The sequence below is a fragment of the Capsicum annuum genome, chromosome 4, assembly GCF_002878395.1.
Source record: "Capsicum annuum cultivar UCD-10X-F1 chromosome 4, UCD10Xv1.1, whole genome shotgun sequence".
In the NCBI taxonomy this organism is placed as follows: domain Eukaryota; kingdom Viridiplantae; phylum Streptophyta; class Magnoliopsida; order Solanales; family Solanaceae; genus Capsicum; species Capsicum annuum.
The window spans coordinates 107,329,363-107,354,283 of NC_061114.1; the positions used below are offsets into that span (position 1 = coordinate 107,329,363).

A 24,921-nucleotide genomic window follows, 5' to 3' on the forward strand; every position below is an offset into this window, starting at 1 on the left:
TTACTAAAGAATTTATCCCTCTTATTCTCCCTTTTCACTATCCTCTCATATGATACCCAGAGCTCTCTATAAGACTCTTCCAAAGATGAGCAGGCTTTCTCAAGCCTAGAAATGGTATCTCCCTGTGTATTCTGGTCCTCAAAATGCTTCTAATAATCTGATCGGGCCATATATAAATAGCGGGTGGTGGAGGGCTCTCCCGCCCCTAGGCAAACCTGACACAAGATCCCTAATGGACTTTAAATCAACACCGATATCCTCAAGAGGCCTGGTTACAGATGGCCTACAAGACTCAGGCTCCTCACATGCCGACTTTCCCAAGTCGATCTTTCTCTTCTTGCTCTTGCCAGGTGCGCTCTCACCCTAAATTTTTAGAGGATAGATGGGGGTGTCCTGGTGCACCCACATTTTATTAGGGTACTTTGCAATACCTGATCGCCTGTACAGTTCTATAATCAAAGAGAGGAATAAGAGATGCATACCACTATGGTTCCTAAAGAACTTCATGTCTGAGATGACAAGTCTACTAATATTCAAAGAAATGTCATATAATATACAAGCAACCATCCTGGCCTACAAATCTGGAATCATTTTAATATAGGTGCAAGGGGAGACCCAGCTAAAAATGATAGTCAACCAAACCTGGGCCTTAGCAGTGAATTCATTTATAGCGATATTCCTATTGGTAGCCTCACAAGGGACTTCTTTCCCCGGACATAGCCTCTCCATTATTCAGCTTCCTAGTTCACTTCCCTTTGCTTCAAACTAATCCATGTTTGCATTTGGACCCCTTATACATCATTAATTTTCTCCGCCCAAAGTTTGCCTTTTTTCCTCAAATCCTGATGATTGGGTCCGAGATGATACTACTCTAAGATTAGCATAGACTCCCGTATCCACTTTGCATTTGCCCAGAAAGGATTCAGGAAAAAATATCTCCACTCAGTGGCTATAAGCCTATCATGAAATACTGGAAACTTTTTTGGTACCTTCTCCAAACATATTCCCCTCTCCGTAAGCAACTTTGTCTTTCAAAGCTCATCATAGTATTGGTTGTGACATTCAAGCATCATGAACTGGACTTGGTATAATTTTCCACGATGTAAACCTAAAAAACATGAGGACAACACAACAACATTTATCATCAACATTTTCATGCATAAACTAGACTATGTTGTCCAATAAAGCTCATAGGATGATTACTTGGTGGTGATTGGGAAAAAATTAGAAGTGCAGGACTTTTGGCCCAGGCTGAAATTCAGCCTCAAATATGGTGATCGCGGGTCACTAGTATCAATCGTGGGGCCACGATCGATAGAGTAACCACGATCACGGTATCTGAGACCCTGTTAGGCCATATTGTTCAATAGTTCAAAATTCAAATTTTAGGGCCAAATCATGTTCCAAAACAATAAATTATCACTAAGAACATTGAACAGGGTTCCTAAGCACTCGAGCATGCCCTTAGAATGTGAAAACAACTAGTTATGCTTCATTTGGGCATTTGATCAAGTGCTTGGTGTGTACACTATATTTCTCTCGATTTTGAACACAATGTGGGTACTCAAGACTTCCCCACATGTGTGCAAACTATTCACCACATCAAACCACCACACAAGTATAAACATACCAAACTTTAGCAAAGAAAAGCACCATTTTAGGCTCTACCTAGTTTATGCCATTCTAAGGGCTATTTCCAACAAATAAAGTAAGAATTCAGAGAACTTACCAAAGGAATTGATGCAAGATGAATGGAAAGATACTTTTAGATGCCCAAAATATGACCAGGAGTGGATACAACTTGAGAGAGAATTTAGGAAGAGAGTGTGAGGGAAATAGAAGTTGAATGGTCATTTAAATTGATCTGACCGCGATCACAGTCCAAGTTCTGCGATCACGGACAAGCGGTGACTACAATCGGTGAAGGCTCGAGGCCCGCTTGTAATCGCAGTAACTGAGGGTATTTCTGCACCTCTATATTCCCCTGTTCAGCTTGTCACTCCATTTTGACACACTTTCCGCTGTTCAGTTTAACATGCAAAAATTTAACACTTTTCCTTTCTCAATTTAATCTAAAATACTTCAAAGTGCAACTAATGCATGGATTAATCAATGACAGAATTAAAGGCTATGCTACTAAATTAAAAATAAAGGATACGAACCACTTTTATGGAATTTGTTGGTTGCCTCCCACATAGCATCTTAGTTATCATCGTGGCACGACGTCCTTCATCTTTTTCAATGTGGATCCTTAAGGGACCCATCATTTACCTCCTTATATTTAACTTTGATAACCAACACCACTTGAAGCTCCATGGGTTATTTCTTCGTTGTTCATACCCAAAAGTCCATTTCACCATCATGAACTCTAAACCTCATTTTCTCAAGCATTAAATCCACAAGGGATCTTCTGGTAGTAATAAAAGGTAGACCAAGGATAATAGGCACCTCTTAGTCCATCTCACAGTTGAGCACCATAAAATCCACAGAAAGGATAAATCTATCCACTTTTGCTAATACGTCAAACAAAACACCAATCAATTTCTTATAGACCGGTCCACCATCGAAGGGCTCATCGAGGTTGGAGCAGGGGTACTCAAGCCAAGCCTCTGAAATATTGCAAAGGGCATGAGATTAATACTCACACCAAGGTTACATAAAGCTTTTTCAAACATATATGTCCCGATGGTGCATGGAATTATAAAAGCCTCGTGGCCTTCCTTTTTTCTGCTATTGCACTACCCGTGATAGCACTATACCCACAGGTGACTTCAATTGTGTCACCTTCAACAAGATTCTTCTTCAACATCAATTTCTTCATAAGCTTAGCATAGCTCAGAATCTCTTGGATAGAGAGGTTGACAATCTGAGCCATAAATTTCTTGAGCTTACCATTCTCCTTTTTTCTCTTAAGCCTTTATGAAAAAGGAGAAGGGATTTGCATACTGGGCAATGTATCACTTTGTGGCTCCTTATTTTCTACCACCACTTCATCAATTTCCACTGGTTATTTTTCATTCTCTTCTTCTTGAGATTTTGGGGTTTCTTCTCTTAGCTCAACCACAACTTTTTCCTTCACATTCATGTGCTTAATGTTGGGTTTTTTTGCACCCATACTTTCTTCCTCAACTTTATTTAAGTGATCACCTAAGGTCTTACCACTCCTAGTGACTATTGCCAACACTTGAGCATCATTTTTTGGGTTCACAATAGTATCACTAGAAAGGCCTCCCTTTTGTCTAGCATTGAGTTGGGTGGAATTTAGCCTATTTGCATTTCTAATTTCTTAATAGAAGTGGAGTGGGACACAACCGTTTGGTTGATTTGCAAAAAGTCATTTTTTAATTCACGTACCATCTTATCCGTTCCCTCTACTTTCATCAAAATTCTTGCCAAGACATCTTCAATTTTGTATTTGTCGGGGTCAATGAGATTTTCATATTCGTTCTTTGCTCAGTCATGAGAGGGCACATAACAACCATACTCTCGGTATTTGTCCCTCCAATTATGGTCACGATCATGATTATCGAACCTTGGTTCCCACCTTGCCTTTGATAGGCCAGGTGGGAACCCCCCGAATAGTTTGCCAAATACCAAATCTCTTCATCAAGCCTCTTGTCCTCTTCATAACCATAGGCCTTGGATTCCACGACATTCACCATTTTTATGGGTGCACCCATCACATGCTCAGTTAAAAGCTCCAATTGTGTCATCATTTTTTCCATGTTTTCCTCTCTCTCTTCAACTCTTTTTTTTTGCTCTTTATCAATAAAGAAGGTAGTAGGGGGCCTTTTGGTACCTCGGCATCACGGAGATACCACCCCCGATTTTGCTTGGTCACTTCCTCAAGCAAGGTTGTGGCAGCATGATAAATCAACTTCACAATAGAGAGCCCCATCGTATAATCTATCACAGTTTTATTGAGAGGATCAAGAGCCTAATAGAAGATTTGGAGAAGCATCTTCCCCAGGACCTTATGCTTGAGACATTGCATGAGTTTTTTGTTAAATCCTTCCCACACCTCATACAACGTTTCTCTATTTAATTACCTAAAGTTAATGATTTCATCACGTAATTGGAGAATCTTGAGGGTGGGAAATACCGTTCAAGAAAGGAAATGATAAGCTCATCCCATGAAGTGATTACCCGACCCGGATGGATTGAAGCCACAATACCGCCTCTCCCATTATAAAAAATGGGAAGAGGCACAATCGGATGGACTCTTGGGTTGTGTGCAATATCAAAAGGTGCACACACTTTTAGTAAGCTCTTCAAATACAAGTTGGGGTCCTCATAAGCTTGTCTCCCAAAAAATCCCTTCATTTGTAGCATATGCAACATGACGCTCGTAATATGGAATACTCAGTTTCCATGAGTAAGTTGTATACGGATGGCACTTGTACTCCTAAAGTCAATGAGTTGCTCCTCGCCATCAAGAGGACAATCGAAAGACCTGACAATACTTGCATTGCCACTCATAGTTTCGTGAACACTATAGAGATCACCTAAAGGAAACAAAAACAACAACCAAAATAAATACACACCACTATGGGTATACCCAAATCAACACTCAACACCGCACAAGTGAAAGCTAAATTTCACTCCCTGACAACGACGCTATTTTGATAATGCTCACCTATACAATTACATTTGATAGAGGACATTCGTTGTCAATAGCTCAACTTATGTTGAGGTCGAATCCACAAGAAGCGAAATTAGATTTCTAGTTCTATAGGTGTTAAAAGTTACTACAAAGATACCCATAATATAAACAACACAAAATTCAAGATTTAAAATAGGGGGTTGATTTGGAACAAGGATTAATCAAAGTTTAATCGAATCAACGAACTAAGGAAACACATGTGATTGAAAATTCAATATGAGAAGGATCTTGGGATTATGTCTACCTAAGGGTAAGTTATGCATGGGAACATGATGATTTGGTGCAAATTCTAGTTATTAATGATATAGTAGGCTAGGTTGAAGGTCCTTGAGGCTAGCTTGTCAATAAAACCTCATGAATATCACTCATTGACCTTTCGAGTACCTAATGAGTGTGTCAATTAAAGCCACCTAGTACCTCAATTGGGCTTTCCTTTTTCTATGAAGTTGCCCAAGACATAGCTAACTCTCTACTCACCCTTATTTCTACGATAGTGAAAAGATAGCAAAATAAATTTATTATTGTCCACTATTGCTTTGTCACCCATATCCCTTTTTCAAGGATGATATGGGTTCCAAAAATTTACCCACATCCCTTTTTTAAGGATGATATAAGCTTTTAAGTATTTCAGGTTTTCACCCACAAACCCATTTTGGGTGTTTGGGGTTTTCACCCACAAACCCCAACTAATTCAAACAAGCAACAGTGCAAACCATCATCAACAAACTAGAATTTACACAAATACAATACAACCCACACATAATTGAACCTTAAAGGAAGGTTTAGATACTCATGAAGTAAAGAGAAAGAAATATACCATAAGGTTCATTCGAAACATCCATAATAATAGAGAATGTAAAGCTTCTTCAATTTACACCTCAATTTCACCAAACTCCAGTTGGAAATTCAAACACACAAGTTTCCCCAATTAGTAGGGTCACAATATTGCCAAATTCAATTGTTCAAAGTGCGATATCTCAAATGGGAAAGGGTTTTAGCATTATAAGGGATTTGGGGTCGACTGGGCAAAATGACAGAATTTTCCCTGGGCATAAACCCGCCTAGCTGCTATCGTTGTAGCATGTCTACAATCGCAGCTACCGCGACTGCACTAAGAATACCGCGATTGCAAACCTTTGACAAATCTTGACTCATTGTAATCGTGGACCTCAAACCGCGATCGCGGTAGATGAGACCAAATTCTACTCCAGATCTTCCATCTGCACTTCTCTTCTCTTTTTATTCTTTTCAGCTCAAATCCACATATTTCTTTCTCATCACCTGTAAGCTTCCAAAATGTAGAAATTAGTGCATTTAATCACAGATTTGTCTCATTCATACATTCAAATCATAGTAGTGTGCATGAATTTTGAATGGAAATGAGTGGTAAATTTACCTCTCATTAGGCTCCGCTAAAGAAGTATCATACGCACATTTCTTCAACATCAAAACATGGAAAATCGGGTTAATAGAACCCAAACTCAAAGGCAAGTCTAACTCATAAGCAACCTTCCCTATTATCTTCAAGATTAAGTACAGACCCACATAATAGGGACTAAGTTTCCCCATCTTTCCAAATCTCATCACTTCTTTCATGGAAGACACCTTTAAAAACATCCAATCTCCAACCTCAAACTCTAACTCTCTTCACCTCACATCCGCATAGGACTTTTGGCAATTCTGATATGTCTTAAGTCTATCTTGAATCACCTTCACCTTCTCCATGGCTTGTGAACCAAGTACAAATCGAACAGTTTTGTCTCACCAAATTCAAACCACTCATTAAGAGATCTACACCTCCTAGCATAAAGATCCTTAAAAGGAGCCATCCTAATACTCGAGTGATAACTATTATTATAAGCGAACTCTATGAGAGTAAAATGATCCACCCAAATCCCACCAAAATCAATCACACAGACCCTTAGCATATCTTTTAAAGTATGAATGGTCATTTCTGTCTGTCCATTAGCTTAAGGGTGGAAAGCAGTCTAAGGCTCTTCCGTGTGCCCAAACCATGCTGAAACAAATGCTAAAAGCGAGAAGAGAACTGTGTACCTCAATCCAAAATAATAGAAACTGGAGCACCATGAAACTTAACTATCTCCTAAATAAACAACTTTGCATAATCCTCTCTAGTATAAGTAGTCCTCACAGACAAGAAGTGAGTCGACTTAGACATCCTATCCACGATGACCCAAATATAATCAAACTGATGGCGAGACCATAGAGACCAGCAATGAAGTCCATGTTGATCACCTCCCAGTTTCATATAGGCAACTCAACCTCTTGAGACATACCACCAGGCCTCAAGTGCTCAACCTTTACTTGCTGACACACCATACATTAGACACAAAGTTAGTTGCATCCCTTTTTATTTTGTTCAACCAATAAATGTCTTTCAAATCATGATACATCTTTGTCGAACTCGGATGAACTGTATACCGCGACTCATGAGCCTCAGTTAAAAATCTTTATCGTAACCCATCAGCATCAGGAACACACAATCTACCTTAGTACCTCAAGATACCATCTTCACTAATCTCAAAAGCCATGACTTTCTATTGACCCACATTAGCCTTAATCTCCATCAAGATAGAATCCAAAACATGTTTCTCATAAAATCCAAAACATGCTTCTCATTTACCTCTGCACCAAGAGATGACTTTACCACCTCTTGGACAATCACACCTCCATCTTCAGAATCTAAGAGACGAACTTCAAGATTGGCCAACCAGTGAATGTCCTTCACCAATCAGCTCTTCTCTTCATCCACTTGAGATAAGATTTCCATGGATATCCTACTAAGAACATCAACAACCACATTAGCTTTACCTGGATGGTAATGAAGACTCATATCATAGTCCTTGAGCAACCCAAGCCATCTCCTTTGCCTAAGATTCAAATCCTTCTAGGTGAACATATATTGTAAGCTCATATGGTCTGAGAAGATATCTACATGAACCCCATACGAATAATAGCGCCAAATCTTCAAAGAAAAAACAATAGTTGCTAATTCCAAATCATGAACCAAATAATTTCTTTTATGAAATTTCAACTACCTTGAAGTATAAGCCACACCACCTTACCATGTTTTATCAACACAAAACTCAGTCTCGCACAGGATGCATCACAGTACACAACAAAACTATCAGTACCCTCGGGTAGGGTCAAAACTGGTACAGGAGTCAACTTGTCCTTCAACTTCTCAAAACTACCCTCACAAGCATCAGACAAAAAAACTTTACCTTTTTATGTGTCAACTTAGTCAATGGAGCAACAATCAAAGAGAAACTCTCCACAAACCTCTTCTAATACTCGGCTAAACCCAAGAAGCTCCGAATGTCAATTGGAGTCATGGGTCTAGGCTAATTCTTAACCACTTCAACTCTTTGTGGATCCACCGTGATCCCTTCACAAGAATAAACGTGACCAAGAAAGGTTACAACATTCAAACAGAACTCACAATTTAAAAACTTGGCATACAAATAATGATGCTTAAGATTTTACAACACTATAGTGAGGTGATGGCACGATCCTTCTCACTCTTAGAATATACCAAGATGTATCAATAAATAAAATGATGAACAAATCCAGAAACTTCCTAAACACTTAGTTCATAAGATCCATGAATGTCGTCAGAGCATTAGTTAACCTAAAAGTCATGACTTACCAAGTACAGAAATCAGTTTTAGGAATATCTACCTCCCTAATTATCAATTGATGATAATCCGACCAGAGATTAATCTTAGAAAAGCATCTAGAACCCTAAAGCTGGTCAAAGAGATCATCTATCCTAGGTAGAGGATACTTATTCTTTACCATCACCTTATTCAACTAGAGAAAATCTATACATATCCAAAAGGTACCATCCTAATTACGCATGAAGAGAATAGGGTTACCCTACAGAGAAACACTAGGACAGATAAAATCTTTATCAAGAAGATAATTTAACTGTTTCTTAAGTTTGTTCAACTCAGTCGGAGCCATTCTATAAGGAGGAATAGAGATAGGATAGGTACCTAATAGAAGATCAATCCTAAAGTCTATTTCCCTATCAAAAGAAATAACAGAAAGATGGTCAGGAAATACTTTGAGAAACTCATCAACCACAGGGGCAGATTGTAAAAGGAAAACCTCAGAACTAGAATTTATGACTCGAACTAGATGGTATAGACACCTTTTGGAAATTAACTTATGGTCTCTAAGATAAGAAATAAACCTTTCCTTAGGTACTAGGTAACTCTCTTCCCACTCAATTATCAATTCATTCGAGAATTGGAAACTGACCCTTTGGGTTCGATAATCTAGGGAAGCGTAACACAAATGGAGCCAATCCATCCCCAAGATTATATCAAAATCTATTATATCCAATTATATTAGATCCACCAATGTATCCCGACCACATATAGATATCACATAACCCCTATAGACCCTTTTAGACATAATAGAATCTCCCACTGGGGTAGACACAAACAAGGGATCAGAAATGCACTCAAGACTAAAACCAATAAACATCCAAATAAGGGGATGCATAAGAAAGGCTAGACCCTCGATCAAGTAAACAATACACATCACGATAGAAAAATGGTAACATACCAGTTACAACATCAAAAGATGCCTCAGATTCCTGACAAGTGGCAAGAGCATAAAGACAATTTCGACTAGACTGGCACTAAAAGTAGTACCCTTTGGCACAGGAGCTGAAAAAGTAGAAACCAAAACCTTATTATCTCTAGTATCAATATTTTCAAATGGAAAATTCCATTAGATATGACTAAGATAACCACTTTTGAAACACAGATTCCTCCCCTCATTGCAATAACTACCGTGCAACTGTCCATAAAATCTGCAAGGAGGATATGATGGGGCTGACTGGGCTCTACTAGTCTGCGATTTGGTACCTTATGCCTTAAACCCTCTGTCACTCTAAAAATGATGACCACTTGACGACTTAGGATATGGAGCACTAGGCATAAAATATGAGCCTGAGTTTCCCCAAGTCCTCTTCTTGCCTACTGTCTACTATCTCTACCACTATTTTTCTAGTCTCCACCCTACTATAATATCTGAATTTCTTACTATCTTTCCCTTACTTTGGCTTGCTTCTTTTTCTCATCCTTAACTTATTGCATATACACCACTAGCCAGAGATAGCTATATCCTTGTTCAACAAGGCGACTTTGCACTCCAATATTAGGTTCTAAGACAAGGTCAAAGAAAACTTCCTCATCCTAGCCCTCATAAAAAACATCAAGTCTAGAGCATAACGGGACAACTGATGAAACTTTAAGGCATACTCCTTCACAATTATCCTGCCCTACTTCAAATTCATAAACTCTTTGGCCTTAGCCTCTCTTAACTCCTGAGGAAAGAAATAATTAAGGAAAATACCAGAAAACTCCTCCCAGATAGTCTACTCAGTATCATCAACCCTCGACTGCTCCCAATTCTCATACGATTGATATGCCACATCCTTAAACTGATATACTACAAACTCTATACCCTCCACATCAGCATTATGTATTACCCTGAATATCTTTTCTATCTCATCAACAAACCCTTGAGGATCCTCCTCAAACTTAGAACCAGTGAAGGTCGAAGGATTCAACCTCATAAATTGGTTGACCCTAGTGATCTCAAAAGATGGAGCAACATAACCAACATGGTCAGTCTTATGAGACTACGAAGTCACCAACTTAGTCAGCAAATAAATAGATCGATAAAATTTTGCATTAAAAATATCTCTTTGGGGAGGTGGGTCATGAACATCATCATCCTAAGGAGGATTGATAGGAACCGATGGAACTCTATGTAGGCAGTCGGGAGTAGGGGCCCTAGACCGGGTCTGTACTCCAAAAGTAGAACAAGTTCCATTTGCATTATCCTCGAGTGGGATAGAGGAGTTTTCACGAGCATCAGATCATTGGGAAGAAATGATTTGAAATACAAACAAACAAAATTAAAAAAGATTTTAAGACCTTAGACTCTATAGCCTAAAAATAGATTACAAAAAAGGGAAATATTTCTAAATGTCCTATAGTCTCTCCCTTATAAGTGTGTCTCACTACACAGCCATAAAAGAGACTCTACTTGACATGACTTTGTGGACACCCAATGACCATGAACTGACGCTCTGATACCAAGCTTATCATGATCCAAGCCAGGGACTGGCCATGATGGAAATCTTAAATCCATCAAGGAATAAGCAAATATATAATATGATAGGTAACTTAACTAACTCAAAAAAGAATCTAAGAATTCAAAAAACCATTCCAATCCATAGTAATCCATAAGCCTCTAAGAAACCAACATCAATCTAAGTCGGGACGTGCCCCTGACGATGGTCAAAAGGAAACCAAAAGATTCCCGAGCCCCTGACGATGGTAAAAAAAACCGAAAGATAGTATATGATATAGTGAGACCAAAATATGAAATGTGGGTCTTCTAAAGACTTGAAGCTCACCACTTCAAGTTGACTCACAATCAATTCTGAAATTACCTAATCACTACGCAAAAAAAGTAGAAGTGCCTCCAGTTCTTGCACCACATGGAGATACAATATCCAGAGATGGTTAGGAGGGTGAGAACTAGCATATAACTTAGGGAAGGGATAAAGTAATGCCATGATAAATTATTTATAAATCATTCAAAACTAATGCACATAATTATATATATAACATATGCCAGGATAGGGAATAAGGCTTAGCATGAAATTTAAAACATTAGCCTAGGTTGTGTAGTTTAAATAGTCATTCATACCCACGGGCTATATGAGTTTATCTCCCCCTACTATTTGGGTCCAACTCTTTCCTTGATGGTTGGGCCCCAATGCGTGTTAGTTGTATGAACCATAGAAATCTAATGAAGGTCCAAAGACATCAAGCTACAACTATTCCAAAATGTATGCATATATGTAATATGTGAACTATGTACATAATTATAAAGACCAATCCCCATGCCGACAAATGTGGTTTCCAGTATCAGTCCCTCGGGAGCTCCACCTTCATGGCTCAGTTACATAACAAACCTTTTAATCCTGATTAAAATAAGTTTCACGTAACCTATCCATTTAACTAAGGAATTATCTATTAAGGCATTAACCATAGGTATCGTCATCCTATTATTCTTGCAATCTTATAATTATGCCATACCAATTCTATTAACTTGGAGAAAAGTCACGACCCTCTTTTTTCATTAAATCAAGTTAAGGGAAAGCCACGGCCCCCTTTGTTCAATAAATCAAGTTTAAAATAAAAAAACATGGCCAACAAGGCCTTCAAAACTCTTTTTATGCATTTAACCATTTTTGTAATGCAATAGTTTAGGGAAATAAGACAAATCATATGATTAACCATAATTCAAATCTAATTATGCAAGTTGATTATGAGAATATGATTTCCAAAACCAAATTCCAAACCAAAATCATCAAACTGGGGGAAATGTTATGACCCCCTTTTCCAATTCCTATACCCATGCACCCAATTAGTGCAAAAACCATTGATAAAGCAAAAATAATACATATAAAAATCATAGGAATCCATTCAAGTAACATTTATTCCAAAACCCTTAACCCATATCAAAACTCATATTCAAATTCACATGAACAACTATTTAAACAAATGTTTTGAATAAAACAAGTTTAAGAAAAAGAGTAACATGCCTGAAAGTATCACAATTATGAAAAGAAATCACCCTTGGAGGCTCTAATTGATCAACCTTGAGAAACCCTAGCTTGTTCTTGACTTAGGAATTCGAGAGAGTTTGAGAGTTGTATTTGTTAAATAAAAGATGGAAATAAGGTCCCCAAGGTGCTTTATGGTTTTGGTTCTTAAGTGGGAAAAGAAGGAAATGACCAAAGCACCCTTCATTAAAAGTTAAAAATTATCACCAGTGACTACGGGTCACCCTACGACTCGTGATGGCATACTATGAGTCGTCACTATGACTCATAGTCTGGACAATAGCTTGGGGCACCCACACTAGTCTGATAATGAGTCGTACCCTACGACTTGTACTCTGACCTTACGACTCATTAGGTCTAATCGTGGTCACAACATAAACAAGGAAAACTACACTGGTGATACTACGTGTCACACATCATGGCTCATAATGTCTCACCACAGCTCGTTATGTTTTAATCATACTCAGGACAAAAATTTTAGTGCCCACACTGGTCTTTCTATGATTGGAAAACTACAACCCATAATAAGTATTTATGACTCGATAGGTATGAGTCCTATTTAGGATAGTAACATGGACACCCTTTACTGGTCAGGCTATAATTTGGGTTCTACGACCTGTAATGACACCTTATGACTCGTATGAATAAGTTGTAATCTGGGCAGTAAACTCAAAGCTAAGAAATTTTTCAGAGGTAAAAATTTGGGGTGTTACACAAAGCCATGGATAGAAGACCACAATTAGGACCTCCACTCCATCCAGACCTTGCCGAGTACTTGGGTAGACTTGAAATTTTTTGATTTTTTTTAGGATTTTGAAATAAATAAACTCGATTGTTTGATATAGTTTGAAATTTTAGTTTTCTTATTTCAATCATTTTAACACTATGTTTTGAGATATCTTACCATCATTAATAAAAGTTTTCCTTTTTCGATTATTGATTTTTTTTATTTCCTTTGCTTACCACAAAATCACTTTTGAAAATATTGAATATGAGATTGTGACATATTACGAGACTATACAACATAATATAAGTGAAGTAGAAGATTTGAAGAAGGATGAAATGCCTGAGGAATTTGCTAGTAGGGTTGAAGACTTTGAAGATAAACCTAAGGCAAACCTCATAGAATTAAAAATAGTGAACATAGGAGATTATGAAGACATAAAAGAAACCTATGTTGTTAGAGTTCACTTGACTAAAGCTGAGAAAAAAGGATATGTTTGGTTCTTAAAAAAGCACCCAGACGTCTTTGTTTGGTCCTATACTAACATGACAGGGCTAAGCACCTCGAAAGTAGCTCATAGGTTGCCCACTGATCTATCTTATCCCCCTGTCACGCAGAAACTTAGAAAGTATAATCCTAATCTAAGTTTGAAAATCAAAGTGGAGATCTCAAAGTAAATTGAGTTTGGTATTCTTTGAGTAATTGATAATTATGCTAAGCATGAAACACAGTCATTATGGATTACTTTGCTGGTTATCATCAGATCAAGATGCACGAGGATGATGCTGAGAAAACTGCCTTTATTACTTCTTGGGGAGTCTACTACTACAATTTCATGCCATTTGAATTGAAAAATGCCATAGCTATATACATGAGGTCTATGTGGTCCATGTCTACTCTATTCCATGACATGATCTATAAGAAAATTGAGGTGTACACGGATAATGTTATTATTAAGTCAAAGAAGGGTACGAATCATTAGGCAGATCTTGATAAGTTCTTTAACAGGTTGAGGAAGTATAATCTGAAGTTGAACCCAACAAAGTGTCTTTGGAGTCTTTTCAGGGAAGTTGTTAGGCTTTATCGTCAGTCGTAGGTGTATAGAGATGGATCCAGTCAAGATTAAAGCCGTTCAGGATCTTCCTCCTCCAAAAATCAAGAAGGATATGATAAGCTTATTGGGTCGACTCCACTACATCAGTCATTTTATAGCAAAATCCACTATCTACGAGCCAATTTTCAAGCTATTGAAGAAAGATGTTGCTATATAATGGAAAATAGAGTGTCAACATGCATTTAACAAAATTAAGGATTATTTGTTGAATCCTCCTATTTTGGTTCCTCCCCTGGTAGGCTACTGCTATTGTATTTGTCTATAATAGATAATGCCTTTGGATGTATCTTGGATAAACATTACGAGATAGGAAAGAAAAATAGACAATCTACTACATGATCAAGAAATTCACTTCATATAAGGCTCGGTATTATTTATTAGAGCGCATTTGTTGTTCTTTGACTTGGGTTGCTCAAAAGTTGAGGCACTATATCTCGGTACACACTACTTATCTAATCTCTAAAATGGATCCGTTGAAGTATATATTTCAAAAACTTATGCCTACTGGAAAGCTAGTCAAATGACAAATATTATTGCGTGAATTTGACACAGTCTATGTCACATAGAAGGCTGTAAAAGTACAAGCATTAGTAGATCATCTGGCCAAGAATCCTATGGATGAAGAGTATCAACTGCTTAAGACTTACTTTCCTGATGAAGAGGTAACATTCGCCGGGGGGATATATCCAAAGAATATGAAGGTTGGAGATTATTCTTTAATGGAGCTAGAAATTTCAAATGGGTAGGCATTGGCACTGTTGTAATCTCAGAGATTGGTCAACATTATCCTGTGTTGGCCAAACTCAGGTTTCCTTGCACCAACAACATGGCTGAATATGAAGCTTGCATTTTGAGGTTTCGCTTGGCTATTGATTTGAATGTCCAAGAAATATTAGTGATTGGAGATTCAAACTTTATTAATTCATCAGGTACGATGTGAGTGAGTCGTAAGAAATACAAAGATCCTACCTTACTTAGAGTGTGTACAATAAATGTGCAAGAGGTTCTACAAGATTGAGTTCAAACATGTCCCAAGGATCTAGAACGAGTTTACAGATGCATTGACCACTTTATCCTCCATGATCTGACATCCGAATTAAAATTATATTGATATTATTCCCTTCCATGTACAGGAGTAGCCTGTAAATTGCTTCTGTATTGAAGAGGAACTGGATAGAAAGCCATGGTACATGGATATACAGGGATACTTGAAGAATAGAGATTATCTAAAAAATGTAACAAGTGTACAAAAATGCACCATTCGAAGGTTAGCAACCAATTCTTTCTAAGTGGGGAAATCCTATACAGGAGGACTCTCGATTTGGGGTTACTAAGATATGTCAAAGCCAGAGAGGCGACTAGACTGATTGAAGAGGTACATGTTGAGACGTGTGGTCCGCATATGAATGGTTTTATATTGGCAAAGAAGATATTGATATTGGGTTACTTTTGGATGACTATGGAAACCTAATGCATCCGTTACGTGTAAAAATGCTATCAGTGTCAAACTCATGCTGATATAATTTGAGTTTCTCCAAACGAGCTCCACGTCACCAACTCACCTTGTCCTTTTACAACCTGGGGCATGGATGTCATTGGTCCCATTAAACCAACCGTGTCCATTGGTCATAGGTTCATCCTATATGCAATTGATTACTTCACTAAATGGGTGGAAGCCACTTCTCATAAATTAGTCATAAAGAAGGTCGTGAATGACTTTGTTCGAAATCACATCATTTGCTAATTTAGAATTCTCGAGTCTATTATCACAAATAATGTTGCCAACCTTAACAGTGATTTGATGGAGACAATATGTGAGAAGTTTAAGATCAAGAATCAAAATTTCATAGCATATAGGCCATAAATGAATGGGGCGGTAGAAGACTCAAATAAGAACATCAAGAGGATTTTGCGAAAGGTGATTAACAATAGTCGACATTACTTTATGACAGTGAAGCAGTTATACCTGTTGAGGTGGAAATACCATTCTTAAGAATCCTCGAGGAAGAAGAATTGAGTGATGCTGAATAGATACAATGCAGATTCAAACAACTAGCACTCATTGATGAAAGACAAATAAATGCAATTTGTCACGGTCAGCTCTACCAAAATAGAATTGACAAGGATTTCAACAAAAAGGTTAAGCCAAGACACTTCACACCTGGACAAATGCTTTTAAAGGGGATTTTTCACATCAATATGAGGAAAAGGGAAAAATTTTGCCAAATTAGCAAGGTCCTTATATGGTTCATCGAGTCTTGATAGGAGAAGCACTCATACTTACAGAAATGGATGGCATAGTTTGGTCCAAGCCCATCAATTCAAACATTGGTAAGAAATATTATATTTAATCTTTATTTCATCCCCTACTACATTGTAATTGGGAACTATGTTTGACCTAATTCCCATTTAAGAGGGATACGTAGGCCTTCCTATGGAATTTGGTCGCATTATAATAAAATTTTCTTTCCCTCTCTTTGAGCATTGTAATTGGGGTAGAATTTTTCAGAGGACCTCAAAATTCTATAAAGGCATGACATTGGCACAACCATGAACTGGGGCAGAATTTTTTTTACAACCTCAAAAATTCTTACAAGCAGTCTTTTGAGATTTTTACAAATTAGCAACTCTATACTAGGGAAGAAAATTTTGAGTGGTCGTCAAAAGTTTCTTGACAAGAGAACAAGTTCTTATAAGATGTTGTATTGTCTCGAAATATGCCACGATCAACGATTCAACAAAGTTTCACATCTTTTACAACAAACTTTATCACTTTTACAAGATAACTAGTCGTAAATATGACTTTTTAAAAATCATTTATTTTCTTTCTATCCGAGTGAAGGCCCGGACGAGGCTCATTATCAGTTGACAACACTGAGAAGAAGAAACTTCAGTCTAGGCAGAAGCACAAATCAACCTCCTTTTTCTACAAACACGTAATTTTTCTTTAAGTGCAGGATCAACAAGTACAAATGACAAAAACCACTCTATGACAACTCGAATGGTTACTATCACAAAAGGCCTGACAACTGATCCAACATTGTAATGAGAGGCCAGACAATCGATTCAATACTTCATTGAGAGGCCCAACAATCGATCCAACATTGCATCAAAAAGCCAAATAGCTGATCCAATACTATATCGAGAGGCCCAATAGCCGATCCAACATTGCAATGAGAGGCCCGACAGTCAATCCAACACTACATTGAGAGGCCCAACAACCGATCTAACATTGCATCAAGAAGCCAAACAGTTGATCCAACACTACATCGAGAGGCCTAACAGCTAATCCAACATTATATCAAGAAGCCAAATAGTTGATCCAATGTTGTATCAAGAGACCTAACAGTCGATCCAACATTGCATCAAGAAAACCAACAACCGATCCAACATTGCATCGAGAGGTTCAATAACTGATACAACATTACATCAAGAAGCCCAACAACTGATCCAACACTGCATTGAGAGGCCTAACAGTCGATCCAACATTGCATTGAGAAGCTCAACAACCAATCTAACATTGCATCGAGAGGCCTAGTAATCAATCTAACATTGCATCGAGAAACCCAACAACTAATCCAACATTGCATTACAAAGCCCAATAGTTGATCCAACGATGCATCGAGAGGCCCAACAGTCATTCCAACATTGCATCAAGAAGCCCAATAGCTGATCCAACACTACATTGAGAGGCTCGACAACCGATCTAACCATACAACATATATGCTTTCCTTATTCCCATATTTACTTTCTGTTTATCAATTGCTTATTGTTTATATGGTCTAACCCTTGTTATCTAGTGCACTAAAAAGCTACACGGGTAATAAAGGAAGGAGTAACAAACAAGAACAATTTTCGCTCCTGTTTTTGAAGTGTCATCCTATTTATCCATCCGTCGTATAAACTCAACTTGAAACTCACTTACCTTTTCTTTTCATACCTCTCAGCTCATTGTTATTTCAAGTTTTACTCACTCCAATCTTACCAACCTATGATATCGTTATTGATGCCCCTATCCTTTATCATTGGCATTCTTTAGGAATATTGTTCGTTCTTAAATCTAGAACTACACACAACCTGATTCTCATAAAATCAGAGATATTTAGGCGACTTAAAACCAAAGTCTCAATCATCCTATTTTTAAAACCACCTCCTATTGCGTCAATTCCATCAAATCATTATCTCCGCCGGACAAAATTGAAATACTACGTCGACTTTCGTTGCTCGACAATTCGTTTATCATTCTCAAGCAACGAAAGGGCAGCTATTGACACCCAGTTTTAACCTCTCAATATTCTTCTTAGGCTGCTATTTTATCAAAATTATTAATTTTGAATATTAGTATTTTTTTATGCATTATTTTAGTATCGAATAAAATTTTAACATGTCACATTCATGATTTGAAAATATATAAATTATTTTTATTACTTTTTATTATCGTTTTATTTTTGTAATTTATCAATTTAAATATAATATTTTTTACGTAGTTTCTTAATATTTATTAAATTATTTGATCACACCTGTAATTTGAAAACATTTAGTTATTATATTAAAAATGATATTTTGCAATTTATAGGTGTATAGTTTATTATTATCACTTATATTAAAATAATATTTTACGTGTCATTAATTTTTATATGATTTATTTATATTAATAAATTTATTTATTTATTATTACTATTATTAGTGAAGTAGCAGTTACTTTCATTTAATGTTCCCAATTTATTTATTTTTTGACCTAATTTTATCTAGTTTATGACAATTGCAGCCTAGTTGGACTCAATTTTTTTTTTTTTTAATTTCAATTCTAACCATATTTTGAATTTCACATAACCTTAAATCTCAGTTCTCAGTTGTTGATCAAAATTAATTCAATGGTCGAGATCAATTTTTTCCTTCTTTCCTTTTTAAAACCAAACCCAACCCTAATTCCCTCAAATCATCGCATCCCTTTCCTTTCTCAACTCTCATCTCTCTCTTTCTCTCTCTATCAACAGACATGGCTGCCATCACTTATCCCACCGGCGATGCCACCATCGGCGAACCCCACCAGCTGCCAAAACTCTAACAAAATTAGCCATCCAAATCCACCTCCTCTCTCCGTTCTCCTTCCTAGTCAGCGTAGCAATCGGCACCGGCGAAGCTCCAGCCGCTATGGGTAGTGAAAGAGTCTCACCGCTTTGCTACCATCCGGCGAACCCTGAGAACTAGCGCCACCACTGACGAACTAGGGGGGCATTGTCCGATTTGAACTTTGTCGAGAAACATCGCAATTTATGACGAATTCATAAGAATCCGTTCCAGGTTTGTTTTCTTAGTTTAATTTTATTTTTCTACCCGGTCTTTTATTTTTATTTATCTTTGGACAGGATCTGTGATTGGAAATTGACAAAACTTATGTCAGACTTTTGATCTAATTTCTTCCGATTTGGGTTTGTTATCTTGTTTAGATTATCATATGTTAAAATCCCTAATTTCTATTAAATTGGGAGCTAGCCCTAATTTTAAAATTAGGGATTGACTCGTGATTTTTATGGACAAATGATGTGATTCTGGCTCTTTCTCATACTGTCATTTTCTTGATTTGGTATATAATCTCGGATTTTCTTCACATAGCTTATCTTCTTCCTTCCTTGAATCAATCATGACAACCTTACATGATAATTAAGGAAGCCTGTTGTTTTTATTCTATCCAAATTAGTTTCGAGTGTGTGACAACTTCTATTTGCGTTGTTTCGAATAATGATTTCTTATGATGGATTTGAATTACCGCTTAATTTTGGTAAATGTCGAGTTGTTATACATTTAGCTGTTTTTATAATTTAAATTATTCCTTAATTAGAAGGTCGGAATATTGGTAGCCTATGTTTTTTTTTTTTCTATTTCTTTACCTTTTTGAGGGACTCTCTATGATTTGCGCATCTTTGGTTCCCTTTTAATTGATCACAGCATCTTTGATACGTTGCTCATTTTATGACAAGCTTCTTACACGGGATTTGATTTGACTTATACAATTAAGCTGATATTTATTCTTTTCTTACATAAATTTTATTAGTTAGGACTCTCCGTCTATATAAACACCTCCTTTTCTTATTAACATTCACCTTTCATCGGATATTGTACTCAGTACTAGCTACATCTTCCTCTATATAAAAGTTCATAAATATTTTCAAGTTCCTTTTGGCATTTTTTTAAGAAGGCATTCGATCTACCTATTTCTTCAATTGTCTTGTTAAGGTCTTCTTTATTATTTTCTTTTTGGCTTATCGATAAGTTTCTGTCAATGCAATTTTAATACCTTATATGATGATGCTAGAAAATATGCCTATACGAACTCGTTGGTGTTTTTGATGTCGTGGTGTACTAATTTATCTCTTTTGTGCTTGTTCTGCTATTTCATTGTGTCTGACAGGTATAAGTTGATGGTTTTGAAATTAAAAGAGTTGCCTGGGTGTTTGAGAGGGACTACATTATTCCTTGCTAGTTTAGTTGTTTTTTCTCTTATATTAGTTTGTAATATTAATGTATAAACGCTTATGTAATAATAAATTATTATGGAGATTCTTGAGGGCGGGGTTTATGTGTTTTATGTGCTACGTGAACCATTTAGGCTAACATAATCTAGGTTTATTAATTAATTTATTTGGGCGTCTAGAGAGCATGTTTATGTGTTTTATGTGCTACGTGAATCATTTAGGCAAACATAATCTAGGTTTATTAATTAATTTATTTGGGCGTGTGGAGAGCATATTTTTAGGATTCATCACTAATTAAAATCGATTTCGTGCTGTTGATTAACTTGCAATGTGTTTAACGAGTGTTCAACATATTTTGCTCGCATTTAGTTTAATTTTTTTTCAAACAACGGTTTGGTAATTAGAATTTAAATTCCAGCTTAATTCATGATAATAACAACAAAATCAGTTCCAGCATATTAAATAATTTCCCGCAAAGAAAAATCATTTTTCGCATTTAAGACAAATTTCAATAATAAAAAAATCTGCTTTCTGCACTTTTATAAACAATTTACAGCAATAAAATATTAGTTTCCCGTATTTTTAAAATAAATTTCAGCAATGTAAAATTACTATATTTTCAGCAATTAATTTAGCTGCAGCGTCATTTTTATTATTTTTCAGCAGGTTAATAATGTTTTTCAACACTGAAATTCAACTTTCAACTTTTCATGAAATTTTCACCCACTAAAACTCAATCTTTTTTGGCATTTTAGTCTATTTTTTAGCACTCTAAATATGTTTCCAGCATTTAAGTTTATTTTCTTTTAGCATATTTAACTTATTTACAATACCTAGTTTTAAATGTCAGAATATTTAAGTAATATTTTCAGCAGCTTGACTGTAATTTTACAGTATTTAAATTATATTTCTTTCAGCGTTTTAATAGCAATCCTAGCCACTGAGTTTTATTGTTCAACATGTTTTACGCATATTAGAATCAATTGGTATCATGCTCATTTAATTTCCTCAACATATTTATTTGTTCTTGACATGTTTACTTAATTTTGTCAAGTTTAAATGAATTTATCGTGCATAAATAATTAATGTCACTTACTAGCATGCCTATGGATTTTAATTACATCAAAGCAAGTAGTTGTTGGTCTTAGCATGATATTCACTTAACTAATCTCTAATTAATCAACAGGCTTAATTGAGACTCTTACATGTTACGTGTTTGTCCAAATGTGTTTGACGCAAACTTTGAGTGTAATTAGGAAGCTTGGTTTCTTGTCTAGACCCCAAATCCAATGTAGAAGAAGGCCAATGCCTCTTGGACATTAAGTTGGGACGGGTAAGCACCTTAAGGAATGCTAGTTTTATTCTTTCTTTTTACAACACCTATAGGCTTAATAACTAAATTAAGTGAGGGGTGGGTAGACATTTAGAGATGATGGTAACCCAAGCATCATTCGACAATGTGACACACGGCATGGTCACTTGTTAATAACCTAGTTTTTGGTTACTGAGCTGAGTAATGATTAATAAATAGGGTGTTGATTCGAATAAAATAAAATAAATCCTTTCTTCGATCTTGCGAATTTATTTCTCTTTTCTTTACTTTATATGTTCAGTTGTTTTGGGTAGCTAGATTTATTATAGGGGATCTTTCAAAAATTGCAGCATTTTGCTATAAAACCCATCTTTCATAGCCACATTTTACATAATTATCATTTATACTCGTTGTATTCGATTTATGCGCGTTGTATTCGGTTTTACAGATAGTATGTATTCATATAAAATAGGAAAAAGGTTCAAATATGCCATTGAACTATCAGAAATGACTCATTTATGACATCGGTTAAAAGTTTGGCTCATTCATGCCATCGCCGTTACAAAATCAGCTCATCCATGCCATTAATTTTTAATAGTGGTTTTCAAAAACAGCTTTGCCACGTGGCCTTTTATTAAAGGTCCACATCATTAATTAAAATAAGAGAAAAGACTCAAATATGCCACTAAACTATCAGAAATGACTCATTTATGTCATCAGTTAAAAATTCAAATCATTTATGCTATGGTTGTTATAAAATCAGTTCACCCATGTCATTACTTTTTAATGGTGGATTTTTCAAAATAGTTTTGCCATGTGGCCTTTTATTAGAGGTCCGCGACATTAATTAAAATAAATCAATATTAATTTCAAAATATCTTAGACCCACTAAAAACAATCGATTCATTTAACATAACTCGACCCACACCCATTAAAGTATTTTTTTTTCTGCAGTTATTTTTTCTAATCAGAAAAAATAGTGATTAATATATATCCTTTGGCTATTTCTAGTTCATTCTAAATCATTATAAATGTTACGCTTAACAGAATCCCCAAAAATTCTATCCTACAGTAACTGATTAGTTTTAATTCCAGTGACTCCAATATATACTCTGAAGTTGCAAGAAAATAAGCCAATGAACGATTAGGGCAAGCAAAAAAAAAAGAAAGAGGCGTACCAATACAACTTCTCCATTCTTCCATCACGAATTAGGGGAGTTTACATTATTGAAAAATCATTTTAGATAAATAATCCCAATACTAACTATTTTCAGATATTTAAAAATTAATATTTATTTCTTTTAATTAATGGCGTGAACTTCTAATAAAAGATCACGTGGCAAAACTATTTTTAAAAACTCATCATTAAAAAGTAATGAGTGAGTTGATTTTATAACGGTGATGACATAAATGAGTCGAACTTTTAACTGATGGCATAAATGAGCCGTTTATGATAGTTCAATGGCATATTTGAGCCTTTTTGCTTATTTTAATTAATGATGTGGACCTCTAATAAAAGGCCACATGGTAAAGTTATTTTTGAAAATCACTGTTAAAAAGTAATGGCATGGATGAGCTGGTTTTGTAACGGCGATGACATGAATGAGCTCAATTTTTAACTGATGTCATAAATGAGCCATTTCTGATAGTTCAGTGACATATTTGAGCCTTTTCCCTATAAAATATGAATACAGTCCTTATTTAGTCACATCAAAAATAGAATTCAATATTTTTAAAAAGAAAAAAATCTCAATCACGCTTATCTCGTTGAACTGAATATTTTTTGGCCAACAATACCATTATCTTTTTTTTATATATATTTTTTTATTTTTGTGTTTTTTTTTGTTTTTTCTTCTTCTTTTTTCTATTTTTCCTACTTTTATTTTTTTTCGTTTCTTTCTTTTTGTTTTTTTTGCTTTTTTCTCTCTTTAATCTGTAACTTCTATTTTTCTTTCTTCTTTTCTTTTCTTTGATTTTTTTATTTTCTTTTTTGTACTTATTTTCTTTATTATTTTTTTATTCTATTTTATATTTTTTGTATTTTTGAAAAATATGACTAGTCGAGAACAAGTCATGGATGATAACCACAGTTGTTTATCGTATTTATAGTCACACCGCCATTCATATTTTTGTATTTATTGGTACAATTGTATTTGTATTTGTATTTTAAAGTTCGCACTTGTATTTATATTTTATAGTTCGAATTCATATTTGTATTTAATAGTTCACACTTGTATTTGTATTTGTTAGTTTGTGCTATCATTTATATTTTATATAATTCACACTTGTATTTTAAAGAACTATTTTGTATTTGTATTTTATAATTGATTGCATATCATAGTGGAATATATTTATATTATGGTTTTATTGTATTTGTATATTTAGATTATATTTGGATTATACTTATATTTGTATTCTATTTTCTTCATTACCTTTTTATTTTTAAGAAATTATTCTGTATTTGTATTTGTAAGTTGATTGCATATTGTATTTAGTCTTGACTATGTACAATTTATCATTTGTGTTTGTATACAAACAAGTAAGTGCATTAATTGTATTTTTGTGATTCTAAAATATATAAATATGTAAGGTATCATTTGATACAAATGTACCATTTTGTATTTGTATATCAAAATTATCATTCATATTTGTAAATAAACAAATATCACTTGATACAAATACAATGACAAACAAATGAAACAAATAATTTTACAAATACAAATACAATATGTATTTTTATATATTGTATTTATACAAAAATTTGAGTTGTATTTATTTGTATAAATAAATACAAACAAGTATTCGTAGAAAAAAATAAATTGTTCCTTTTCAATAATTAAAAAATATAAATGATAGTTCACACTTGTATTTATATGTTAAAGTTCGCATTTGAATTTATATTTTATAGTTCGCACTTGTATTTGTATGTTATAGTTCACATTTTTATTTGT

At 35.3% G+C, this 24,921-nt stretch overlaps 1 long non-coding RNA gene across 1 annotated transcript; it reads left to right on the forward strand.

Annotated features, from left to right (window-relative positions):
• Positions 1-19,047: 19,047 nt before the first annotated feature.
• Positions 19,048-20,750, forward strand: LOC107869688. Its single transcript, XR_001673904.2, has 2 exons — positions 19,048-19,486; positions 20,595-20,750. It is a non-coding gene; the product is annotated as an uncharacterized LOC107869688 (long non-coding RNA).
• The last annotated feature ends 4,171 nt before the right edge of the window (positions 20,751-24,921 follow it).